This window comes from Aedes albopictus, chromosome 1 (genome assembly GCF_035046485.1).
Source record: "Aedes albopictus strain Foshan chromosome 1, AalbF5, whole genome shotgun sequence".
Lineage (NCBI taxonomy): Eukaryota > Metazoa > Arthropoda > Insecta > Diptera > Culicidae > Aedes > Aedes albopictus.
In genome coordinates, this window is record NC_085136.1 from 122,259,945 (window position 1) to 122,265,944 (window position 6,000).

Here is a 6,000-nt window from a genome sequence, read left to right on the forward strand (position 1 = left end):
TAGATATAAGTTTCTCGCTTACCGATCGAGCAGACACGCCGTCTGACCAAAAGTTGTTCTTCGTCGCCGCCTGGAGTCCTCCCCGCTCCACCAATCCACACAACGTACCCGAGCAAAGTCTGATAGCATATTGAAAACAACTTTTGATGTTGTGATATAGCAAACTTTGATAACTCAGGTTGTTGTCGTTTTGGTCGTTTTAACGGTTAGAACATCAAAAATGAGAGAAGAAAAATGTTCCTGTGACAGCAAATTAAAAACAATTCTTGCTATCGATCATAGCAAATTGATAACTGTTTTTGTTATCAGCGCAAGAAAAATGAATTATCGTTAAATGTAGAGATTTTTTGATTGATATCAAATCATAAATGCAATCATATAATTGCACTAATGATATATCCCTAGAATTACTTTACAGAGTTGACTAAAAGTTTTTCAACTATTCTAACAATAAATATTTATATTAATTTAAAATAACAGCAAACTGAAAACAAAATTAGAAATCAAATTAAGTAAAGATAAACTGATATCAAAATGTGATATCAATTTGCTGCTGAATGCGATTTTGTTGTTGAACTTTGCTCGGATAGAGGTCCACCTCAGACGAAACAGATATATTTCCAACAAAGAATCTCTCATAGATTTCGAGCAAGAACTCCTCCTGGATTTCTTTCTGGATTTTTTAAGGAATTTATTCTCCTGAAAATTGCTTGGGGATTCCTCCTCGCAATCCTTCGGGGATTCCTCCTAAAATTTCTTTGGGGATTCTCCCTAGAAATCCTTTAAGAATTCCTTCTGGAATTTCGTCAGGGAATCTTTCTCGAATTTCTTTGGGAATTCCTCCTGGAATCCCTTCGGAAGTCCTTCTTCAAAATCCTCATAAAAATCGTTCAAGAAATTCTCCACAAATTTCTTTTGGGATTCTTCTTGGAAAACCTTTAAGGACAAGGTATTTGGAGTACATAACTCAAAATTTCTAGAGCACCGTTTTTTAGAACCGTTGAACGGATTTGGATGAAAATGCATCACGCCAATTGTTCAGTGGTTGTCAACAGCGTGATGCATTTTAATCCAAATCCGTTCAAAGGTTCTAAAAAACGGTGCTCTAGAAATTTTGAGCAATGTACTCCAAATACCTTGTCCTGCTTATGGATTCCTTTCGGGGAATCCTTCTCGAATTTCTTTGGGGATTTCCCTTGGAATTTCTTCGGGAATTCTGCTTGAAAATCCTTCGGGGACTTTTCCTGGAATTCCTTCGGGGATTTCTACTGAAAATCCTTTTAGGATTTTTTTCTGAAAATCCCTCAGGGAATCATCCTCGAATTCCTTTGGGGATTTCTGCCGTAATTTTTTCGGGGATCCCTCCTGGATTTTCAATCTGGACTTCTTTCGAAGACTTCTGATGTAGTATCATCGGGAAATTCCTGTGAAATCTTTGCTAAATTCCTATGATATATAAATCAGCTACTTCCTCAAAAGTTTCTGGATGGACCTTCTTAGAGAGATAATTGAACCACCTGCTGATTTCTGTAGAAGTTCCATAAGGGTTTTATACTGCTGTCGCTGCTGTCCATGCAGTTCCTTTAAGGATTCTTTCCCGAGCTCATTCAGAGATTCCTCCAGGACATTCTTAGGGGATTCCTCTGGCAGGTTAGTTCCAATCCAAAGTGTCCGGCGATACGAACTAATGGATGAACGGTTGGGGGTTTAAAAGATACTCGATCTTTAAAGGAGCCCGTAGTCGTAGGTGCTGCACCTTTTCGTGTAGTGCCGCAATGAGCGATCTACCAAACCCTTCTTTTGTGACATCCGATTTGTTGAGCTGAGGTATTGTGTTTTGATAACAAGGATTCATGGTTTAAAGTCCTTGTTACTGGTGACGGTTTCTAAAACTACATTTATTCTGCCTTGCTGATATCTGAAGACTTGGACTTTGCCTACCCGAGACTACACTTGATATTAGGAAAACAAACATGCTTAGCGTTTCTAATGGTATACTAACCTATTGAAGACTGATAAGCACTGGTAGTTCAAGGGTTCACGTGAATTCTTATTGTGTGTGATTAGAGGTGCACTTCCGATTTAAATCGGTATGAAAAATGAGACCTTTTCATCACATTAGATTTCTTGAACCATAAAAGTCCAATAGTTCTTGTTATATGAAATATTTCCATGAACATTATGTTTCCCCTTTTCCTTAGACATTTCCCCCATTTCCAGTTCATTTTTCTTAAACCACACCTTAATTTTCCCAACTGCTCAGAATACGAACAAATTCCAATAAAATTAATAATTACTTTAATGAAGGCATGCATAGTACCTAAAAAGGACACTTTTTTATTCCATCTTAAAATTCCTAATCGACGAAATATAACAAATGTGTCATATCCATTAACCAATATCCTCTCTAACTTGGCACTGTATCGTGTTCAATCATTCACACTGAAGAAGTAATACAGGTACCTCTCCCCATAGTACCACGCTATCCCGAATGTATGCTGAAATAATAATTTCAATAACGTGAACAAGCACAAAAATATCACACTCTGACTCTATGTAGATCCTGGATGCATCGTCGTCGTTGCCATAGCCTATTGTGCCTAGTAGTTAGGGTTAAGTGGGGTAAACTTCCATTTTTCAAACTTTCATCGTTTTCAATGATAATTAGCCTCATTTGTTAAGCTACTAGATAATATTTGCTCGATACTTCAGCAAAACTATTCACTAAACTATTGAATTTTCATTGATTTTTAGCTATTTCAAAAACTGATTCGTAAAACGGAAGTGATGCAAAACGACCATCTGCCATGAGGGTAAGATGCCACTTCATGAAAACATTCAAAAATTACGTCCATCAGTTTTCGGGCATTTCCGACTCCTTTTCCCCCCTCTGTCCCGCTTTTTTCGTAAACTCAATAAATGAAGTGTTACCCCCCTCCCCGCAAAACGATGGTCGTAATATTTGAATGACCCCTAACATGGAAAGCGTAGACATCAACAACCATGCGCCTCCATGTGTGCCTCAATCTTGTTGGAACCACTTGGCTGGTAATAAAATCACCAGAAAACCTTAATTGCAAGCACGAAATACCGGAAGTTGCCAATTTTCATTGGGAAATCAAAAGATTTTTCGTGGGTTTGGTGGTCTAGCTTCTAGAATAATGTTCGATGCAAACATATCTTGACACCATTCACCAGTAATGATCAAGTCCCATACAGGAATGATTTTATGTGTTGGGCCATTTTACCCCATCTTGGCATTTTGGGCTCTGCTCCCCTAGTGGCCATATGATGCCAGTCAGTGCCACCGATGACGACGACGACGGCGTGCACCACATTCATTCTCACATGCTCGAACCGGCTTGCATGCACGACGACTCGACGGCTGCATCGTTTAATGTGCGTTCGTTCATTCCACACACAGAGCTGCGCGCACACTGCACTGCAAACCAACAGCGGGCCGCGGCTTAGCCCAGCACTGCACAAGGATAGCAGCAGTGACTGGCCCAAGCGCGTGCAACAACGAACGGGTGCAATGCAAAATAATGCTTAATAAATGAACAGTCGGGAAAAGTCTGTCGCATGGTCTGTCGTCACTCTTCTGTTGCTGTTGATGCAGAATGTAGATGATGGCAGTGCACAGTAAAACCTACTCATAAGTGCATAATTTCCAGACCACACAAAAATGTCTAACAGTTACACATTCTCAAAAAACAGCTCGTACACTCGTCTAGATGCGAAATGTCGATATTTTTTTTGTTTCCCAAGGTCATTAGTAAACCTAGCTAGATTGCCGTACAAAAAAATGCGAATTTAACGATTTTGTGGACACAGGAGCTGATTTTGTGTAAGTGCAAGGGTTACACATTTTTGGTGTAGTGTGGAAATTATGCACTTTAGTGCTGAGCGGCGTTAGCGTGTGAGGCATTCTCCTGGCATACCTAGTATCTACGTGTGCTGCCAGGTTGACTCAAACCACTGGCGGCCACTGGATAAGTAATAACATAAAACATTCCATCGATCGTCGTCGTCGTCATCATCGGCGTTGTTCGTCCGCCGACGGAGGTGATGCTGGTGCGTTCGTTCAAGCGAGCGAGCCGACGACGATGACGACGACGCTATGTCGACTACTGTATGTTCGTGCGTTCGCTGACTACGATGGATGGAGGTGAGGTACACTCACAATAATCCAGCAATTTAGCCGGCCGGGTTGCACCCCATTGTTGTTTCTCTCATGAATAATATTCACAAGCAATTATTGAGGCAAAAAAAATCTAGTGCGCGCACGTGAGCCCGCAAAAGAATAAACGCACTCGATTGGGTCGGGTCTAATGTGCGGCTGCTGAGCTAAGCTTCGACGATGCGATGTGAGGTTTCACGCCACGCCGCCGACTGGATGCATCGCGATGATGGGAGCTTGGGTACTCTAGCTTAGGCCTTTGCGGTGTAGGCACTCGCCTACCTACCTACGCTTAAAATGCATATTGATTGTTTACTGGTCCACCGTTTTGCTTGGTATGTAGAATATTTCAGCGAATGGCACGGGGTCAGAGGTGTTGCCTATGGATGGTTTGCGTTTCCGTAAAGAGCATATCATGCAAATTTTCGCGCGATCTTCAGCTATGCACGGTTCTAAACTGTTGAACCCATGTATGATTCAAGCCCAACCGTTCAATCGGTAGATTGTGCAAGTGCACTACTGGGAGGGATACTGGGGTTTTCTCCGATGAAGCGTAATTAAATTGCAGTGCGATCGTGGAGCTCGATTGCAGTTCAATGGAGCGGCAGATTGCGGTGACTTGGTTTAATTTAGCGCTGTGGCTTCAGTTGTTTGTTTTGAGGATGAATCCGAATGGTTGTAACACATTTACCGAAAATAAATTTAGACAGGATGAGACATTTTCAGATTTTTATATGTTTATTGCATTTGTTGGCCACATTTAACCCGAGAGCGGTCGCGTCGTGTACAAAGTACACGCACCATGAAAAATGCGCGCTTGAGGTACACGGCGTGAGCGTGGTGTCACTGAGGGTGGCCGAAGACGGGACTGTTGGAAGGTTGACAGGATTGTTCTCATGTACGTAACTACCCGTATCTGGCCCCTAAGCTCCAATGTCGTGGTTGATATGCACTACCCCAGCGTGCATGACATTAGAGCTGAGGGGCCAAATGCGCTGTAGTTACGCGCATGATTGTTCGTCTTATGGCTACCGGTTTCAATTGGTAAGCAGAAGGACTTCGGTTCAATTCCCAGCCCACCCCTTTCCACTTTCTTTATATCTTGCTATGCACATTGGAACCTCCATTTATGAAGAATCCATTTAGGCAGAATCTATAAGGGAAAGGATAAGAAAACAGTGCCTAAATGAAATTTGATTGTGTTCAAAGCAATTGGATTGCTTAAGGCAATATATCTCCGCATTTTTTTGTTTTTATTTTTTCTTAAACAACAGAGCAATATTTTCAAAATCGGATTCCTTACACAGTTAGAGTAAAGATCAAGGTATCTCCCAAATGTTTGCCTGGTGGAAAGTTTGTCAATAATCTTTTCTTTAAAAAATGGTTTTCGAAAAACTGATTCACAAAACCAAATTTAATACAGAAGAAATTATTTTTTTATCGATCGAAAACTCAAAATCATCATGATAAATTATTCTGTTTTGATACGGGGGTTGACTATGGAACTACCCATGGACTATGGACAATTGAAACGATGGTGATGAGCATGGTTTTTAGAGTTTTTTTTTAAATACTGAAAATCTTCCCAACAATATCTGATAATGTATCAATTTTGGGAAGCAAATGCATAATCTTTTTGTTGTAAGATTAATATTATCGATTAAATTTTTCAATCTTCCAGCAGCAGTAGGAATAATGGAATGTAACCACCGTCCCAGTTGGCCATCTCGCCAATCACGTTGCCAGCTTTGAAGAGAACTCTGACGAACTAAATGGAAAAATTCACCGTGGGTAATTCTTCTATCATAGATCTCGCCATC